Raw genomic sequence first — 22,702 nt, forward strand, 5'->3', positions numbered from 1 at the left:
TTATGCCTGCTAAGGATAAAGAAATGTTGAAGAATGTCAAGAAAAAAACCATCACAGCCACAGAAAACAGTTCCATTTATTTCAATAAGCAAGATACTCATTGTATGAGCAGGAAAACGTGTGGCTTTTCTTCCTGCTAAACACTTTTCACTTACAGTATAAATGGTTATAGGAATGCTGGACAATCTGATATCCCTAGATTCTTTAACAGTGATGTCTTACTACACTCTAGAGCGCTTCACCATTTGTGAATATGCATGCCAGTACTTAGGGAACCTGTGAAGTGAGTACAGTGGCAACTTGAGAATTATTAATCTAATTTACGTCATATCACGAAACCTATTTGGCGTGTAAATGTGAGTGTTTGTCAAGACAGAAAAACATCCTTTGGCCTTGAGAGAATTCCAGGCAATAAAAGAATGAATCCTTCATCCAACATAAATGTAGAAAGCACTCTGATTCTAATGTAATCTAAATGCAATGTAAACAGGTAATGCAGCAAAACAGCTGGGGCCGAGGAACTGGCATCCACCCTCTGTGCTTTTTGATGCAGCTTACGGACTAGCTCTAAACTGAACCCATGGGCAAAACAGCTACCTGTGTTTTGCAGCATATATGGGTGCACTCCTGAAGGTCATCTCTTAGTTTAACTTAATCTAAAAGGATAACAGTCTGTGACCGCAAAAGCACAGAAAGCAGGAGCTAAGAGAAAAGGAAAAAAGAGAAAGCTGGTTTTCAAAGTGAAAATCTAAATTTAAATTCTGATGTTGAAGTAGTCGAAGAAATCTAAATTGCACTGCCCTCCCTTGAGGATTGACTTTAGCTGTGGAAACAGTTCTTAACATTGACAGACTTTAAATAACTTGCAAGCATCTCGAGGACCCAGAAGCAGCTGGGTGTCCAGCCTAGACATCTCTCCATGTCACTGGAAGCACATGGAACTACAGTTAGATAAAAAAAAAAACCTGATGACCTTTTTTCCAGCCTGGCAGTGATATTATTTGTGATCTAGAAAGCCTAAATGGCTGGGAACCTGTTTGCATGAAAAATTTACTTTTGTTTCTTGGTCATACACATCCACTGACGGAAACAGTCAAAAGGTATTGAAAACTTTGGTGGTAGAGGCCAGAAAGAGCAGTGATCTCTTTCAGACATGATACTTGGCTTTGATTATCTCTGACTGGTTATATACTTTTCACTGCCATTTTTGTATTGACATAATACAAAATTCATTCATAATACAATATTCATAAAGAACACAGACCTCAGCAGAGCTATTTTTTCTTGTAATAAAACATATTAAAAGAATGAGATAAATACATTTTCATTCCAAAAACTAAATTCTAAGTATTTTCATAACATTTGTTGTCATTATCATGAGTAGGTATTTTAAAGTACTTATGAATTAGTATAAAGTGGTATGTCTAAACTAGCAAAGGAATGAGGAGGCATGTTACACTTGGTATCCCTATTTGTGATTTGACATGACGGACAGAAATTATGATAATGAATTAGTCTAGCACTTTCCTTTAATTTGTGCACACAGAAGATGTTTATTCAGAATGATATGATGTTTTAAAAATATTTTTTAAAATTCTTGATAGCTGGATTTTTAAATAAAACCCTAAAATAATTCGATTAAAACCACCACTTAAAAATATCACCAAGCCTTTGAAACAAATCAGTTTAAAAAGTCCTCACTTACATAGCATTGTTCTCTTAATAGGAACATTACTTGACACTTGAGTAGTGTTTTATAAACCAAGCAATTACTCCTCACAACATGTCCAGTGCAGGAGGTTAGTACTTCCACATTAATTCCTATAGGAGAGAAACCAAAGTGGAAAAGAGCAAGACTGTTCAGAACTTGAGTTCCTAGTGCACCCTCACAACAGCCCTCACTTTCCAGAAGTTGGAAAATACACTTCAGAAGCTTGTAAAGCTGTTCAGCCTTTTAACTGTGTGTCAAAACATGCAACTCACTTATGATTTAAAAAAAAAGTGAAAATAAAATGTTCCAAAGAGAAACAGCAAATTAAATATGTTTGTCTTTGCAACTCCACTTTCAGTGATCCTGTTTCCCTTGTATTTTGTATAGATCCAGTGTAAAGTGCTTGGGGGGTATTTCTTCTTCAGAACTTTGCAGATTACCCTTTGGAAGCACCCTTCTGTCTCCCTGTGCTCTACCAGATCCCTACAGTGCAAAGATTCCTAACTTAGCTGTTGTAATTAGTTGCCTGAAAAGAGATGCTAGGAAGGAGGTTTTCTGTACCTAGGAATCATAAAAAGTCAACAATGTGACATGCATGGAAAATGTTTGGTATTTGCAGTCTGACAAAATTATTCATTCTAAGCATAATTCAGAATAATAAACCTGTTTGCTCTTTTCAGCCAATGCTATGAGGTAAAACTTTTGTGGATGAAATGGCTGAACTCAGCGAATAAAGAACAGAGATGACATTGACTGTAGAGATTTCAAAATGTTCGCCATGCTTGGCAGAAAACAATTCTTTTTAGCTGTGCCACTACAGAACCATCAAGAATGAAAAGCACTAGAGTACAATTTAAGCAGCAATGGCAAAAATGCAGTTACCTTTTTGGAATTCATACAGAATCTTTGAAATAGCAGTCTCTCGCCACGCTGCAGAAATAAAAAGCTTTTTATTGGGAACTATACAATTTTCTTCTGGATTAAAATTTTGACACTTCATGCTCTCATACATTGGAAAAGTCCCTTTGAATCTAGCAGACTTCATGTAAACATTGGATCCAATGAATACCACTTTTCTTTCCACCCAACATACAACAGCAAGAAAACACAATGGTGCCTGTATATCAGTGGTGCAGATTGTCTCCATCATGTCTTGAGCACCTCTAAGGAATGTAGGAACAGCGCCAGACATTAATTTCCACTCACACAGCAGTGCAACTGTTGAGGCTTGTTTCCATGAAGTCAAATTAGTTACATTTCATTGTGCATTTTAGGCATTCCTGGACAGGCTGTGAAAGAGAAATTTAATTGCAAGGAATGCTTGCATATGCAAAGAGTCATACCTGGCTCAGAAAGTCCTTCGTCTGTAGATGGGTGGAGTCTGAAAGAATACTCTTTAAGAAGATTAATAAGAAATTACTCTTATAAATTTTCCTAGTCATCTGCAGCTGGCCACAGTGGAAGATGGTTAGATGAATATTTGGTTCAAGACAGTAAGGCTAATCTAATATTCTAATAGTCAATCTGCCTCAAAAAACCTACTGGTGCAGAATGATACCTGTAGGTGATGCTTTCATCAAAAACTAGATTCAAAAAAGTACTTTTACACTCCTGGCCATCTTTTGATGACAATACAAGGGTAAAAACAAGGAAGAAATCTTTCATAGTATGACCCAACAAATCAGTTTATGGTATTAAAAAGTATCAATTTTTAAAAAACTTTCCTATACAGAATACATGTAGAATTTTAAAGATGCCAGGGAAACAAATAGACTTCTGACTCCATGTCACTTTGGAAGAAACTTCTCCAAAAGAATGTAGAAGCAGCCACTCAGAAGTACTTTCAGGCCTGTGCCTTGTTCTCAACGGGATATGGAGGGAAGCTTGCAGGTATACATCCCCACAGGTTCCTCATATACTCATAATACTGTCCCTAGATTTCTTTGTCTAGAAATGGTGTCTGTGTGTTTTTAACTTTTTAATGGATTTTTGCTTCAATTAATTTCCATAATGGTTTTCTCAACCATTTTAAACTTTTAAAATCTACACCCAGTAAGCAGCACAGTTCCACACCTCAAGTACCTGTGCCTGAAAGCAGCTTGTATGCTTCACACTGAAACTGGCACCCACTAGTACTATTCAGCAATTGTCTTGTGGCACTGGAAGAGAGAGCTTTCAGTGTACAGTAATTTGTATCAGAACCATTAATGTGATCGGATATTTATCTTTGGAAATGCCACACAGAAGCAGACAATCTAAAACTGAATTCCACAGGACTTATACCAGAATACAACAGAAATGCATCACTGAAAAATGTATCCCCTTTGAGAAAGTTCCTCGTGTATTTCTTCATGGCATTCAGGATTTTTAACATTCATTAATGTAATTAGGAAAAAAATTCCTAAGATGGTTTCAGTTTGGATGGTGGTAGGGGAAAAAAAAAGCTATGCAAGAAAGATATAAGCCTACAAAAACAGCACAGATTTGCTCTTGGTCAAAGCTCTTTATAATAACAAATATGTAGAAAATAAAACATTCAAATGCTGTTCCCCCACTGGAGTTACTAAACTGGAACTGATTTGGGATTGGAGCTGTAGAAGTAGGAGTTTAGGAATATAGAATCTACTAACTGTGAGGGAGCATCAGAGCCATCTACTGGGGTCAGTCCATTCCTGCTGCACAGGCTTGTCTGATAAGTAACTATCTCCTCAAAATTGAAATACTACAGTGATATTCACCTGTAAAATTGCTGTTAAATAAAAATTTTTTAAAAAATCCATAAAATCTAAGAGAAAATAGAAGCTGTATCGCTGATGAATTGGATGCGAGGAGAGGTTTCAGTAGTTTCTCCTTACTTCAAGTTCTAGAAATACCTTTTTAAAAATGGTATTTACTTGTAAATAACACAAAGGAATGTCTTCTATGAGTGTTTGGATGATCAATTTAAATGTAAAAAATATATAATTAATATTTTTATTATTACTCATTAATTATTGTTCAAATCTGAGATTGAGATTTTTAGATGTCTTTCCCCAAACAGAACTTTATATGTGTGCATATATTTATATATATATATATTTAGACACACATATATAAAAGGAATAATTTCCTGCTATAACTCAGTCAAGCATTAGAGAAGAGAGCAGTTCCTGTGTCCTGTAAACATATCAGAATAGCCACCTCCACTCTCCAAATATTTGATTTACCACAATACTGTAACAGAATTTATTGGAATTTGCAGAGCTAAATTTTCAACTAGGCTTTAATAACTCCCACCCTAAATATTTTAAAGCCTTCTTCCAAAATAGATTGTGTATATACAGAGAAAAACTTCGTATTTGTAGGTACTAAGAAGCTACACTTTGAAACTTCTAAAATCAACATGCAGTTCCTTTACCTGTATTGGCCAGGAAAACATGCACTTTTTCAATTATAAACACTTTCACAAGACAATATAAACAATCAAAAGTGAGATTAATTTATCTGCATTATAATCATACTCCCATCTTCTCCCTTAATTTGACCATGCTGCCCTCCTGTGGATGTCAGGACATGTATAATGCCATGGCCCAGACGAAGAAAATCTGGTTCAAATCGATCCCTGTTACCTGCTTGTTACAGACTGAGGAGGATAGAAAATGCCACTGTGTAATCACAAAAAGTGGTTAAATTAAACTTCAGGGCAAGGACTGTGAAACTGATATTTCAAATAGTTTTTAAAAGACTATTTTAAATTAGTAGAATTTCTTATTGTTCCACAAATCATGAATCTGTGGGAGCACAGAGTCATACATATTAATAAATACATTTATTCTCAAATTAGGAGGGAACATTCATCGCAAAATGATGAGTTATTTCATCTGTTGAAGTGCGAACACAGTTGAACGCATATATTATAAAGATTATCCAACAACTCAAAAAGCATAGAAATAATTTGCAGAAGTATCAGTATTTGGTAAACCAAATGATGTTAATTAGTTAAACTGCAATCGTTTTTGCCTGGTACAGAGATACCACACACATCTTGAGAAATTATTGAGTAAAAAATATGTTACATCTTTAATGAAAAATATAAAAGATGGTTTGGAACTGAAGAACCTAAAATTAGGGGGAGCTCTATAACCAATTATTCAAAGAAATTATCTCATGCAGAAAAAAATTATTTGTTTATCAATTACATTTACATTAAGTCTCTGTCGTTAGATGGTGTGTTAATAATCAACTGGAAATTAATATTACGCACTAAAAAGTTTGTATAACTTGAGCTCATCTATACTCAAGAGTTGTCAGATTTGTCAAATCACTGGTTTAAAACAGAACAGTGCAAAACAGATCCCTACATCCCTAAAGTACAACTGCTGGAGTGGCACAGCACTGTTGGTTTTCTTCAGACTTCCAGAAATCTGTAAGTGCTGACATACTGTACTTAAAGTCTTAATGAAAAAAAATGTTTTAAATACTTTTCTCTCTAAAGAAAGACTAAAATTTTTAAAAGCTAAAAAATGTAGTGTTATTTTCTGATGCTAAAATATGTTAGGAAGTAAACACTTTTTCTTTAGAAACTTCTTTGTCTTTAACTCAGAAACAAAAATGAAAAGTGAAATGTTAAATTTTAAATCAAGCCACTCAGTCAAAATATTTTTTATATTGTTGAAAAGACTGTGAAATAAATAAAAAGTCTCAGGAATGTGAAAAAATATAAGAAATTCTTTTGGACCAAACTACACAAGACATTTAGTTTAGTCATATGCCATTTAGTGCCAATTAGTGAAGTTGCTGACATGCCATTTCAATAAAAAACAAATGACCTAAGTAGTGGGACTAATTAAATGAAATAAGATAATTAAAGGCTTCTCAATATATAATAAAAAATATGGCTGAAAGTGTTCTATAGTGTTGTCTTTTTATTTTCCCATTATCTGTCATTTTCTGCTGAGTTTTAATCAGTGTATCTATATGCACAAAACATAGTGTCCAGATGTTAATGTGCTGATGGCAAGAATCAGGTGTTCAATTAAAATATATTGAGTGTGCAAGGAAAAAAATGAAGCCTTCTATTAAGGAGACTATACACAGCTCAATTAAAAATGAATGTAACATTAGGTTGAACACCGACATTCTGTAATGACAATAAAATTTTACATTACATGATTATTTTATTAACTTAATAATCCAATTCTAATCTAAGGGTCCCAGTTATTTTCTTCTAGAAAATGGATCCATTGCTTCTCAATATACAAAACAATGGTAAAGCTGCATTTACAGTTGTTGGTTTCCCTCCTCTGAAGCTTTTTCAATTTTCATCAGTAGTGAATGAAAAAAACCCAATTGTAACATCTGTACCATTTGTAGAGATCTTAGCCTAGCAAGTATTCTCAGCTTCTGGCAATATTTGTCACATTTTATAACTGTCCCAGATGTGTTGCTTGAATAACTCCAATTTCATTTGGATGTTTTCATTACTCAGAATGTGTTTCTAAAGGGCTTGACTAAAAGATCTGTAAAATGACGTCTCATGCCCAGCCTATTGCCCTTAATCTAAAAGGAATCATTCCATACTCTTAAATCTTTAGACCTTTGCTTCAGATCTTACCTTGCCCTTTGAAACTAAGACTTTAAACCAGATGAAAAAGGTTAGAGAGCTACAAACATTCAGTTTTAGAAAAGAGAATTGCTGTGACCTGTCCAGCTGTGAGGGGAGTACATTTTTAGGCACACTTTTTCACACCAGCACTACTAAAAACTGAACCAAGTTTCTTACTTTTCCTTGGTCTATGACATGGTGCCTTCTACTTAAGACTTTGAACTTAAAATGATCTCAAAATTTAAATTGGCAGTTAAAATCACAAAGGTAGTAACCCATGATAAAAACAGTAACTTCTAAGCCACTGATTTACTGAGCAAGGAAACTAGTTGTGTATTTAGGATTAGGTACACTTCTCTGATCGCAACCATATAGATTTTCATCTCTGGAAAAAACTATGAAGAAAAGCAGACAGCAGTTTTGGGCTGGCAATCTTCTAACACTATCAGAGAAGCTCTCCATGTGGTAAAAAAAGGGAAGCTGGTCTGACCCCGATGGAGACTTAGCTGTGGATCTCAAACCTACCCCTACCAGAACACTTCCCACGCCAATCTGTCTGCAGATTACTCCATACAAACAGCATCTTGAGAGGCAATCTTAGAGGTCTTTGCTGTCTGCTGCTCCAAAGACAAACCACAGGATTTAACACACATGTGCAGGAATTAACATAACTTTTCTTGAGACCCAACCCAGAGCACTGCGTCCAGCCCCAGGGCTGCCAACATAAGAACAAGGACCTGATGGAGTGAGTCCAGAGGAGGGTCACAAAGATGCTCAGAGGTATGGAGGACCTCTCCTATGAAGAAAAGCTGAGAGAGCTGGGGTTGTTCAGCCAGAAGAGGAGAAGGCTTTGAGGAGACCTTAGAGCAACTTTCCAGAACCTAAAGCGAACCTACAAGAAAACTGGAGAGAGACTTTTTGCAACGGTACGTAGTGATGGGACAAGGGGGAATGGCTTTAAGCTAAAGGAGGGTAGGTTTAGATTAGATGTTAAGAAGAAATTCTTTCCTGTGGGGGTGGTGAGACACTGAAAAAGGTTTCCCAGAGAAGTTGTGGATGCCCCATCCCTGGAAATGTTCAAGGCCGGGTTAGATGAGGCTTTGAGCTACATTGCTGAACAGGCACAAAGTTAATTTAAAATGGGATTAAATTAAAACAGGTTTGTGATGGTAAGCACACAAAAAAGACCATTTGTAGTGTGGGATGAGCTCTTCTTTACAGTTTTTATTTAAATAAAAAGACAGAATGAGCTAATAGTGCAGAACTCTGTATGAAAGCATCACCACACTGATGACATTGCAGAAACTGCCAGGCTACCACGGTGATGCCTATTTGGGGATGAGACGTACTCAAGGCCCCCGACAAAACAGTATTGATCTGCCAACACAATTGTGTTGACATTTAGCAGGACATGGACTATTTAAAGAGAGCCGACTATGACAAACATACTGTTTGAATAAAACGGGAGTAGTGCAGGACCATGGGGCTCTGCTATTATGTCAAAATTAAATGCAATATTTTAATAATTGAAATTATACTACTGTGGAGAAAAAACAAAACCAACAAACCACTTAATTGAATTTATAAAGAGTTACCTCTGTCTTTACATTCAGTATTGTGTTAGAATTGTTTTTGCCCATAAAGAATAGTGTATTATGAATTGAAATCCACCCTCAGACCTACGATAGCACAACTGACCCTACAGTTTCTGAGGCAGCATTCTGACACAGGGGGTGGACTAGATTGGTTACATACTTTTAGTTTCTGAAAAAATTTTGCTGCCACAAGTACCTTTGATTTTGTAAAGGTTTATATTCCAAAAGACAAAAATTAGGAGAATTTTACCTTCCTACAAGTAACAGATGGACAGCACAAGAGACAGAAGGACATAAGAGGTAGGTGGCACGCCCCCATCCTTGCAGTTAATAGGACTGGCACTCTTGGTATTGAAATAATGCCAGGCCAGGCCAGACCATATGCAGTGTCAACGTACATCAGGTGAAAAGAACTCTCTTAAATTTGATGTCACAGATTAGTGTATGGTATCAAGAAACAACTCAGATCACCTGACGAGAAAGGCTAATAAATAAACTGCATCTTTCACCTGCATTATATGGGTGCTATGCTTATTTGTAATGGAATAAAGCAATACAAACCAAATCTAAAACAATTATTGAAATGATGTTTGGTTCTGCAGACTGGGAAAATAAGAATATTGCTTAGGTGACTATGTACAGCATAATCTTATGAATCTCATAATCAATTACATCTTCATTACTACAGACTCATGCATGTAAGGGAAGTTTCTGGACAACTTTCAAAAGAAATTTGGATGGCAAAAGTTAAAACATTTTAATCTGAAATAAATAAAAATATAATACAAAATAACACATAGAGTCTACCATATATAATTCTGGAATAGGCTAAGAAGCAGGAATACTTGCACGCAATTTCATTCTAATGATACTGTCAGCATATTTTGGGTGCATTTACAGAGCAGCAAATTCAAGCAAAACTAAAAGTCAGATTTTGCTGTGAATTACACTTTTCCAAAGCTATGGGAACTGTGTAAAGATAGCATACAGAAATTTCAGGAGAAGCCAACCTGAACTTTCCAGTCAAACCAGAGTCTCCTCAACTACGCTGTAGAGTTACTCTGAAGTTCCTGATACTCTGAACTTATCACTGCAAATTTTAGAACACCTCTGATAGGATAAATTTCTTCATCATTTATGGCATTAAAAAAAGCAGCCTACTTCATGCTTTCATTTAAGTAAGACAAATGATGCATAGTCAAAAAAAATGTCCTGCCTGTATTTCACCTCACGTCCATGAAATTACTCAGATCATGATCTTCCCTGCAAGACCCCAATAAGGCATATGTTTTGCTACAGCATGACAACATTTAATTTTTTAATACTACCTTCAACCCACATAGCACTGACCCACATAGCCCATCTAGTCTACTTACTTGGAAGAAAAAACACATGCAAATGAAACTTAAAAGGTATTACTTGGTGTTTTAGAAAAGAACCCCAGCTACAGATCAAAGTATTTTCTCAATTCCTCCCCTAAAATTTAAAGAACTTAAAGTCTATTTTCAGTAAAATATTACTGCATCATTTCACCTTCTAAGTTACCACCAGGTTTGCTCTTTTTAATGAAAATACAGAAAAAAAAATTTTTTTGCACATTAGTAACTTTCCAAAGTTCTGATTTGAGCATATCCAAAACCAGGAAAGACTGTTTAGATTGCATTCTTTGTATTTTTCAAAAATCCAATAAAGCAAATATTTACAAGCACAAATGCAAGATTTCACACTATACCATGTATTTCATGTACTTTCAGGATTGAAGCCTTAATGGAACCCTTGACATGGGCATCAGTAGAAGATGTTGCCCAGTTTGGCCCAACCACTCTCAGGTACTTAAATCAAGTACCTAAAGAAAAAATGATTTATCTACATTGGTAAATCAGTCTGAGTAAGGAGCATGCTTTTGAAGAAAATCCCTTCATTGCCCCAAAGTTGCAGCACTTGGTTCACACTGCAAAATTGATTCAGAGCAGGTGAAAAAGGCTCCTCTTGAATTAAATAAAATCAGCTGTGGTGCTCAGCTGGTGTACCTCACATATTCCAGCCACTAGGGTGCTGTAAGTCTAGGACAAGACATGACAGAGACTAAACTAAATCCCCAGAAATGCATATGAGGTGATTACCAGATCCTCAGCAATCACTCAGTCTCTGTACAGATCTGTTTGGGCACACGTCACACTTGGCTCCCGTTGTAGTCAAGGAGACAAATGCCAAACAGAGTTCAGGTCTTCCAGATTACCATCTCTTTCTATTGAGTAACAATTTTGGTGGCCATCAGCAGCTAAAAATCCTTCATAGGTGCCTCAGAAAAGTCCAATTTACTGCTCTTTGAACCATTCGTTCTTTAATTCTTCTCTCTGCACGGTAGGATTATCACATGCAATTAGCCCTTTTAGTACAGGACTGAATCTCACCCCACTGTTTCAACAAGTGGCTGTTGCTAGAAGGTACTCAGTCGACCAGGCTCTCTCAGCAGTGATGCTGCATTCGAATTTGCCCAAGTGGAGAAGATATGAATTAGGAGTCAGTCACATAAAATATGAGGACAAGTTCTAAGTGATGCTGCAGCACAGCTCAACACCATCTTTATGGCCTCTTCTCTAATGTGCAGAGGTTTTTCACTTATTTTTTTTCCTCGCACATGCACACAAAGACCAGTAAGTTGAGATGGGAAGAGCTTTAAAATTAAGAATTTAAAGAGCTTAAAAGTTAAGTTAATTGATAGTACAGACTAGAAAAGTCTACCTAGCTGTTCTATGGGTCACTGAGATGTTTGGTCATAGGTTCTGAGATATTACAGAGACAAGAATAAAAAGAATTGGCATTTACATATGAATGCAAGGCACCATTAAGGTAAACCGTAAGGGATAATCCATGCCAAAAGAAGAGTTTAGGACAGTGAGACTGTGAGTAACTGCATTAAAGGCTGAGAAGAGAACAAGGTACAAAAGCCAGTAGGCAGGAAATGGACAGGTACCAGGCATGACCACTCATTCCAACTGCTTATTTTGTAAGGTTGAATAAGGACTTTAGCAAAGACAAACCAAAGAAGAATTTGGCACACATGCAGTACTGATTACGGGGAGTTTCTATACCTAATCAATTACGCATATTCCATCCTAGTGAAGGCAAGAGGATATTGAACAAGTGTTGCTACAGTTACGATCTAAAGACAATACATATACAACTGAACCTGCATCACTCTGCCCATCACAGAGCTGAAGAAAGCCCATCTTAACATTTCAGAAGCATGGAGCTTTAAGATGAAATATGAAAAAAGAAACACCCTATATAAACAGTTGTAATGATTTTTTAATGCGAGACTACAATCACAATTTAAATATAAATTACATATTAATAAGAACAGATTCTTAAATCTATTCTCAATTCCTTTACTTCATTTTTTAAAAAAGTTGTGAGCAAAAGCAAACCAAAATTTTTCATAAGAAAAGAAGTATCGTAAGTTTTACTATCAACCTTACCTAATCCATAGATATTTTTCATATGAAATCTGTTGTGATTAAGCTAAGTGAGTTTGGATCTAAATTTATATCTCAGCTTTTACAAATATTTCAGATTAATTACTATGGAATAAATGAAGAATGACACCTTAATTAGTAATGCTTCTCTTAGCAATTAGGATTCTCTTGGCTTCTTTTAGCAATTAAAGTGGCAGTGACATATCATTAAGGTCTTCAAAGATTCCCTGTGCCTCTCAGAAGTAATTACTGTGTGAAGCACTGAAAATCAGGCTCATAGCTATAATCTGTTCTCTAAGGATCTAGCAGCAGGATAAACACTTTGGCTTCTTCCTTCCATAGTAATTTTGCATTAACCCATTATCATTATCCAATCAATCATTAATGTAATTTTAATGTGTCATTTTTCATGAAGTTCAATTTCATTTTTAAAAAGTAACTGATTATAGTAAATTGATTTTGCAAAAATGTGTAATAGTAAAATCATTTAAATGAAAACAGTTATCACATTAGCACTTTTCTCCATGGCAAGATGCTAACATTCATTTAGCACAATGAAATACCAGCATTAAGCACAAAGTAGCATAACCGAAAATACTTACATGAGACACCTTGGTATAATAATAGTAACACCTTCATGCATCACTAAACGTGCAGCTTATAACGTATATAGGAAATTTTGACCTTAATATATACATGTTCCTTTATGAATGTACAAATGAGGACAGGTTTGTCAGAATTTAGCAAGATAAGATAGCTACAGCTACATGAATGGCATTTTTGACTCCAGACAAAATAAACAAAAAATATACACCACTGCTTTTGAATCCAATTTAAATTTGCTTTTTCATGATGGGCCAAAATTTGACCAATATTTCTGCAGAAAATAAATCCACTGTTCTAGTTTTTTAGTTTTCCTTTACTTTCTCAGTAGTCTCATTCCACATGTCAGAAGTCTTTGAAGTACTTGGGTTTACTCTGTGCTGGGATTTATGAGTTTTATTTTGCAAAAAGGGATTCTCACACGCTTGTCTTCAGGGGCCCAGGGTCTTGGATCTTCAGAGTCAGAAACTGTCTGGGACTTACTCTTGAAAAGAAAGATATTATCCTCTTCGTAAATTTTATTGAAAAGCTCTTATGGCTTCAAAGGAATCATGTTAACTTCATGCAGTAGTTAACTTACAGACCAGTCATACCAGCCCTTTCCAGTACAAGGTGTTTAGCAATGACTACATTTAATGAAGTATTCTGAAGTTTGCAGCCAGGATACTTTTTATAGCAGTTTGTGACATATTCTTCTTCAGGATTTTTCACTGAGTAGAGAAAATATGATCTACACATACAGATTTGTGGTGCTGGATGTTAGATGACACTTTGGCACACCCTGATGTAAAGTAAGGAGCAGGCATTCCTGAATGGTAATTCCTGAGTGGTATTTGCTGTGCTGTATACTTCAGGTGCTGATCACATTTTTTTACCAACCCCCCTTTTTTTCTTCAACAGTCCACTGTCTGCAATTCAAACAAAGCCTATTTCATCAGCCACAAAACATATCTTCCGTGAGTGGTAAAGACCTGGCCTTAATACAGTTTGCTTCAGCACTACAGAACCACCTACCGCTACCGTGCTTGTCTTGATCAAACCTGAGATTGTCATGCTAGGTCTAGACTGAACATGGATTGGGAAACGAAACTTTGTAGTTCACACCTCTTTTGTCTTTGAAGTCAAATAAACTCACCTGAAACTCTGGTACTTCTTTACACCTTCCTGTCAGAAATTACAATGAAATCTTTTGCCCAGTGTCTCAAAGGTATATGGCAAGCAAATACAAGGTCACATTGTCCATGCATTGAGTCTGAACATGACCCAACTCTAATTCAAAAGTGTTGTGAACATGTGAGTGACCCCAACAGTTCTGTAGTGCAGGTGCTGGCATCACAGTGTCAATTTTTTGGTTTTGTGTTGGGTTTTGGCCAAATACTATGTCTCCCTCTCTCTGCTACCAAGCCCCATGACCTCTTCAATTACAGTAAAAGCAATCTCCAACTCACTTTTGCTTCGTAAATAAGTTTCTTTATGAGAGAATTCCCTTCAGAGATATATGCTTTTGTTCATTTTCTGTATTCCAGACATCCTCATTAGTTTAAAAGGTACTCTTTGGAAAAGAGTTCCTCTGTGTGGGTAGATGAGAATGAGGTTCTTTGGCTACCTTGGGCACTACAGAGGCCAGCTAGACCAAGCAAACATTGTTGCATCCCATTTGCCGGTAACAAATGGAGAGACAAAAAAAACTGTGCACAACATAAAATCATAGTGAGAGGGAGTGACTAAGTTTTACTTAGACGCAGCTGAGATGAATACACACAATTCCTGTGATAGGATCATCTTACAGCAGACTGCTGCATCCCACAGTGTTTCAACATGTTGTAGCAAGATTTCACAAGGCAATGACTGTGACAGACAGGAATCAGGAGTATTTTTGTTATTTGGTTAGTGAATCAAGAACAAATCTTCACTTTGAGGTAGGCATCCCTTTCCCAAACATGAAGAAGACTGGCTGAGGATTATCTTTTCACAGAGGAGTTTCAAATGGCACAAAGCTAGTCGAAAAATCTCTCATTTGTATATGGATTGCTGGTCATCTCAAAGAAACTGGAAGGCCTGATGCTGGCAGTGGGCAATCTCTCAGGCATTTTTAGAAAGATTTACCTTCTAAATGTATTTGAGACTAATTAGGAGTAATTGTAGAAGAAATGACAAAGATATTAACTACTGTTCTTAGGATAAGAAATTTTTTTGAACAAAACCAGAGGTATTAAAAATACAAATGGAGCACGTCTGCTGCCAAACAGAACAAGCTGTATGTGTTAGAGGACAACACAAATCCTAAAAAGTCACCAGTGTAGACATAAAATTCTCACAGGAATTAATATAAGTGATGTTTATTTAATATAAAATATTTATTGAATTTTGTAAGATTTGAATAAGGATGAATTTATTCATCTTCATAACTATATAAATAGAAACTACTATATAAAGATCAGTATAGTAGGAAACCCAAGAAATACCAGTAGAAATGAAGTTATTTCTCCTAATTGTGTTGTTACTTGTAGCAAAAATGTCTTACTATCTATCAAATTAGTCTGAGTTTCATTTAAAATAAAAGGAGACCAGGGCACTTTCACTTGGGCAGCTATGCAGTTTATCTTTTACCTGAATTTAGATTTCAGAAACTGTGAAATAGGCAGAAGAAAAAGATGACATGCCTGAAGCACACCTCTTGTTCTGGTAGTTCACCTTTTCAAAGCTTTGCATCTGGTCACAGGGCATTTATTTTAATTTAGGAGATAACCTATATTTCTGAGCGCAATATATATAGAGAGAAGTTTACCTTACTACCTCCAGTGTACCTTTCCTGTTTTTCAATAGCCAGTGTCTTAGGCCAACCACTTAGATAAACCAACGTGTCAAGGTATCCCACCCTACATAGCAGTTGCTTTGAGAAAAATCAGAGAACTCTTACAAAGCCTAAACACCTAAATTTTTTGGCTGCTATAGTGAGGCCATATGATTAAATGATCAGAAAAGAATTCCAAATTATCTGATGCTATATAAAGCTTGCAAAATTCAAACAAACTCAACAGTTTCTTCCATCTGACTTCTCCTATGCTTCTTGGTCTTGACATTCACAAACCAAAAAATAAGCATTCTGCCAAGGGACAGGGAGAACTTTGCTCTTCGAGGCAGTAGCTGAAGTCATTGCTCTGCTACCCTTTTCCAAGAAGAAATGCAATAGCAGCAAACAGAAAGCTAGATGGTGCTACTATGCTGACTTTATGGTTACAACCAGATAGGCAGCACACGAGCTTGGAAAGACAAATCAAATACTATAAAGGGATCCAGAGGAGTTTACATATGTAGATAAAGAAATGCTGTAGTTAGGTAAGCATTTGAGTATTTTAACATTTGGATCATGCTATGTTTATAAGAAACGAAAGACCAACAGGAATCTCTAAGATAATCAGCTCTTGCTTTTGAAAGAGGAAAACATTAAGGAGAAACAGATTTTCAGTAACTGTTGAAAAATAATATACCAAGTTTTATCTCATAGAAAGCAGTACTAATTGAAGAAGTCTATGCTTCGTATTAACATATAATAACAAGCATTAGTAAGAATTTTCTAAGATGTTGCAAACATCTTAGGTATTATTGTAGGTTTCTAACACTTTCCTTCACTTTGAAGCAATTCTACACCTATTCATTTAAGAAAAATTAAACTTGAAGTTTAAATGAGCCAAAAATTTCTTTCTATTTCATCTTTTTACTGTTGGTAAAACAGATTTTTTAGAGTTATTCTGACATATTTGTGTGTTTTGGCTCAGAGACTAAGGACTGACACATTTCAAATTACAAAGGCTTATCTGTGACAGGGAGCTTGCAGTACTTGCTAAGAGAAGTGTGATTGTATTCCTGACATCTTACATTATCTGCATAAGTAACCCATAATTACAATAGAGTAATTGCAATGTATTCACCTTGCATATTTTTCTGAAATCATGATTGTGGGAGCAGATCTCATCTTCAGATCAAACCCAGATTACACATCTTCAAATTGTAAAGGTAATTCTGTTTCTTGTCCTGCTCTTCTTTGCCAGGTGACCATGAACAAACAGCCTGTAAGAGCTGGCACCAGCCTCCTTCTGGCTGACTTCAGTGCCCCCGTGGCTCTTCTCAGCTGAGCTGTGAGCTCAGTAGCAGCAGTGACTGCAGTTTATCCAGGCAACAGGCACGCACGGCAGCCCTACCACTGAGAAGCCAGCAGACCCCAGTGCTACCCTCAGCTTTGTCACCAAATTGCCCATGACCTTGGGTGATCTCTGTTTATTCCCGTGTTTCATTTCACTCAGCTGCAAACCAGATTATACTCATCTTTCTCTCTAAGGATAGGTGACAAATATCATAAAAATGAGAGGAAAAAATTACTTATCTTCTAATTCGGCATCTTAGAAGACTGCTAACCAGAGCATTTGTCTCACAGATATCCTTTAGTTCTGAAACTACAGCAGAAGGAGGAGAAATGTGATTCTTCTGTCACATTCAGGAACCAGTAGCTATATTTACTGTTCATAAATACTGTCCTAAGAGCACTTCAGCCAATTGCAAGTGCAAAAGAGAAAAAACTTAGGAGTTAGCAAATTAATGGTGATCTTATATTCTCAAAAAATACAACCATAAAAAAAACCCCAAAAACAAAAACAAAGCAAAACCCAAAACCATCAAGTTTTGAGAGCAATATGATTTCACACAGATTCCTTACTATTATGGAGACCACAAATTTAAAGAAGTCACCAAAATACTTTCTTTATAGATGAGAGACAGAGAGAAAATTCTAAGTGCTTGCAGAATGTTTATTCCAAATGCAAAAGTTTAAGAAATTAAAGATACATTATTTACATATGAAACGTGTCATAGCAGAAAGCAGAACAGAACATAAAAGAATGAATTTTGCCCTTCAAATCTTGGAAAAAGTTCAGGACAAGAGCTAGGCTGAAATGTTTCACTTTGGAAGTCAAACCCAAATAATACCACTTTGTAATATTGTCCTGTTCAGGCTGTTCAATTTGCAAGAATTTAATTTTATTTTATTATTTATTTTCCTTTTTTTTTTCTTTTTTTTGTAAGACCACTGAGCATTACTAATCCTTTAAAAGCAAGCTTTAAAAAAAAATCCCAGTATTCCTTTTTTTATTTCTAGATTGGAAGCAATAGAATAATACCCTTTAGTAACCACTAGGCTATGCTAAGATACAACTAAACAGGCACACAATCTACTTTTTAAAATAATGCATGATTTAAATGCACACAGATGTGCAAAGGCACATCAAAAAACCCCCATGCATTAGAGAAGGGATTTAGAGTAACCCACCTATCTTGAGTCAATTAACTGGTCCTGCTGGAGTTTTCAACCCTAAAATAATTAGGAATTAAGGAGATCCAATTGAGCTTTCCTGAAGCAAACAGTACCTCCCTAATGCTGCTATTCTAACAAATAGACCTTTCAACAGAAAGAAACAGGTTTTTAGTATTTTATAGAGGAAGTTTTTAGCTCAAATTTTACTCCTTTCCTTTGATGGTTTGTTTTAGATTCAAGATTGCAACAGAAAAAAATATTAGAAATGCTAAAAAATCTCCTTTTGTATGGATATTTGCTTTACTAAATAAAGGAGATTTAAAAAATATCTCATATGTGCTCTTCATTTTAGATAAGGGAAAGGTTACCGCATTCTATGAGAAGACAAATGCAATACAAATTATGAGAAAGGAATCTAAAATATCATGAATTGTCAATAATTGGAACTGTTCTATAAATCCCCCTTAATGAGCAATATTTACCTTGTCACTACTCAGACTAGCTGTGTATGCTTTGCCTTGTAATATACTGACAGGATTCAGATACAAAAGGATATTTATATACCTTTTCAGATCAATTACTACTTTGAGAGCCTTTCATGTAAGAATAAAAATAAAAATGTAAAATAAGTAATAGGATTATGTTTACTGTAAGATGTATAATAGTGTTCAATTTTTTTAAAGCATGTAACAGAATACATTGAAAAAACATGAATTGTTTCCTTGAGCAAGTGTTTTTTTGAAATCATATTTGTGGAGTAACACTAGATTAACTGTATGAATGTGTCAACATAAACATAAACCTCTTTGTTGGAGAAGTACAAATGAACTGCAATTGAGATTCACAGTAGTGTTGAGTCATAAAGACTTTTATTTCTTGCTCTTAGAAAGGTTAAAATTCGTAATTAAAAATCCCAAGTTTATAATCTAATTTAAAATATAATTTTTGGTTATGACTGTGGAAATCAGAGAGAACATGATCTGAAGGTGATGCAGTCCAGAATACTATTTGTGACTGAAGTACACGGCAGTAAAATTTGTAGAATTCAGTATTCTTGAAGCATAAATGCAAGACAAGTTTTGAAGTCTTCCAGCATATCCTCTGTGTCAGTAAGTAAAGTCAGTCTTAAAAAGGAAAAACTTTTCTGAAGAGATAAAATTGAAAATCCACCATTTGACTGGGCCTGTGGATTTTCCCAACCCTGCAGAACCTGAAATATTTGGGCACAGTTCCCATATCTAAAAAAACTGTGTCTTATTGTAATTAGATAGAGTATTAATCTACTAAAACCCATCCCTCTGCAATTGGCTGTGGGATAAAATTGGAATTCAACTCGGAAGCACTTTTGAGACTCTCAACTGAAAATAATTACGTAATACTAACAGATTGCCTTCTTTTCCTAAGAGACATAAGAATCTTGTACATTAGTTTGTTAACTCAGACTGACACACAGAAAACATTACGTTGTCTAGTTCAAACTTTGGTTAAGGATAAAGCTTCTGAAAAATACAATGAAGAATTAGAACTTAGCTGGGTTGAACACACTAACTACACTAGAACTCTGTTATAAAGCTTGTAAAATTCAACTTGCTGACATGATGAAATTCCAGGAGAAAGGATGATCACATTCTGTCATCCTTATATATCCCTTTCTTTTGTGTACTCTATGACACGGTACTTAAATATATGACCACATTCTAACAATCAAATAAAATCAAATAAAATCAAATAAAACATAAATAACATAGACAAAAACCTCCCAGTTGTTTTCACTATTCAGGATAGCAGCAGCTGCCTTTGACCTGTTCAGCACTTTATTTTGTCCTATGGCCTCCTTCATTATGTTTTATGCAAACACTGCTTTACAGAGAGACTTGATATTTGCATTTCCACATTGTACAGGTTTTCCAGGGAATTGCAGAGCCTGGCACTGTTATAACCCTGCCCAGCAGAGCACAAGCCTTTGGCTGAGTGAAGTGACGATGCTTCCACTCCCCCAGCTCCTCCGGAGTGTGGGAACCTTTTCTACCAGATGCTTCCAAAGATTTATCTTCATATGTGTATGATCCTGGGAGGTGGTACTACTGTCCCTTGATAACAGGACAATTGAAATACTAAAAATTTTAGGCTTCAGAGATTAATTTTTAGGATAGCTGGACTTGTACAGCACAATGAGTATTTAAAGTCCCATTTCCACTGACTTCAGCTAACAGCTGAGTGTTGACCACCTCTATAAAATCAGATTCCAGTTTATCAAACTGGACACAGGAAACAAGTAACATCAGTTACTGTAGGTGGAAACATTTCAGTCTCTTATAGGAAACTTCTGTGCAGAACAAATGGGGATAAAAGCCAGTTTCTTCCAAGCAACCCTCAACTATTTTAACTGCAAAATATTCCTTTGCCTTTCTGATGATAAGGTCCATCATCCATCACATATATCCAGTCTCTTCACAAATGCAGATTTCCCTGATAACACACTATCAGTTCAGAACCAGAGCAGCTTTAATATGTGTATTAAAGCAAGTGGGAATCGCTCTTGAAAAAAACCAGCAAATGACCACTTAATACTTATACTCACCCAGGAAGTCAAGAGAAGGCTGCAGAGAGTGCCTGGATGATGGCTCTTTGTAATATTAATAGTTCCTGACTGTATATACTAAGAATTCTACTAGCAGGTCTTCTTTTCCCTCCAAACAAATACCCTCTTCCTTCCTCTTCACTGCAACTCCAGTGTTTTCTACAATACTTCATCAATCTCTTCAACAGTTATTGAAGGAATTATTAAGTTTTTATTTCATTTCACATATATTAATGGGGGACAAGTCCATACATCCCTTCGTGCCCTAACTTTTCTTAACAAGTATGCAGGTAATAATCATTACAGCTAATAGCTATAAGGAAGTGGAAATGATGACTGACCTAGAGCATTTTTGGTGGGAAGAACTACAATATCTGCCTGGAGAATAGTGACAGTAGTGATCCTGAAATAAAATGCAGAAGTAAACAACTGTGCCAGGAGATTAGTATTCAAAATCAATCTGAGGAAGTAACCATCAGCAGCAGATGAAATGGATAACGATTAAATTAAATTACTGACAACAATATTTGATGGGGTTCTTTAATGGTCAGACAAGACTACTGATATAAACCAGCAAGGTTAACTGAATTGGGGGGGCTAGAAGACCCTCTGAAGACCCCAGAAGAACATCTTCTTGCCAAGACAGCCTCTGGGGAAATAGAGGAGCATGATGAGAGGAAGTGTTGGAGCCTTCTCCTTGTTGCTGGATCCAGTTGCATGTTACACTCTAATTGGGGGTGCAGAGAGCATGACCCCAACATTATCAGTGACCTGATCAAAAATGGGAACTTCTCCTAGTCATTGCTTAGGATAGGGGCATGGCAGCACAACACCCCTGATGTGTGTAGGGTGAAGTTTGCAATTGAACCAGGTCATGTGCAGATGAAAATGCTGCACATCATTCCTTGCTGATGTGGTTTAAGTCAGCCTGCCTCCATGCTGCCTTTTGACAAGCCTGCTGAAGAGGGCAGGTAGCACCGTGCCTCCCTGCATCCTGCACTACTGCCAACGGGCTGAAAACCTTTCAGCAGCAGGAAACTGAATCCATGCTAGTGGGCTGGATCTAGATAAAGATGTGCCACCATCACCAAACCCCTTCACTGGTGTTTGGTGAGTGCAAACGAATGGGCCAGGAGGTGGGACTCACAGGAGAGCTTTATGCTTTATCATGCTTTAGTACAAACACTGTTCTCTCCTCTCCAGCTCCTCTCTACTCCAGCTTATTCATGTCAGCTGAGTCTTCCTGCTCTCTCCTGCTACATTATCCCATTTCCCTTATGCATTTGCTGCCCTGCTTTGAAGTTTTCTCATCTCAGTTCCAGTCTCCAAGCACAGTAGCTCCAGTTCCCCCCTGACTCTATGACTAGTTTCCCTCTCTTTCCTCGTAACTCCTGGTCACCAGTCACAGGTCTCCATCTAGCAAGTCTCATTGTTACAGTCCTAATCATAAGTGTCTAAGTTTCACAAAACCAAAATGAAGGACAAGATTGATACATGGGAAATCTGAGCCCAACTAATTAACACTTTGACAAAACTTCAGTCAGTTTGGTAGTTTTTTTAAAGAAAGTATCATATATAGGAAACTTTGGCAATTACTGCCTGTATACAATGAGCAGAACACAAACAGGAGGAGACCAAAAAGAAATCTAAATAGCATGGACAGTATATTGGTTCTTTGCGATTGCTTTATAAAAAAGATACAGACTTGCTTTAGCAACACTACCTGTTCTTGCAGCTGGGCTGAGGAATAGCGGTGGCAGTCGATTAAAGGAGCTGTCTTTATGAATAATCTATTCCACATAGTTTCAGTGTTAGACAGAAAAACATCCTTAAACTGGCAT

The 22,702-nt window shown here is 36.3% G+C and overlaps 1 protein-coding gene across 22 annotated transcripts in view; it reads right to left on the reverse strand.

The window, feature by feature from the left end:
- Positions 1-22,702, reverse strand: part of CADPS2 (calcium dependent secretion activator 2) — a 294,051-nt gene that overhangs the window by 116,854 nt on the left and 154,495 nt on the right. The gene's annotated exons all lie outside the window — the stretch shown is intronic.

Source organism: Corvus hawaiiensis, chromosome 4 (assembly GCF_020740725.1).
Source record: "Corvus hawaiiensis isolate bCorHaw1 chromosome 4, bCorHaw1.pri.cur, whole genome shotgun sequence".
NCBI lineage: Eukaryota > Metazoa > Chordata > Aves > Passeriformes > Corvidae > Corvus > Corvus hawaiiensis.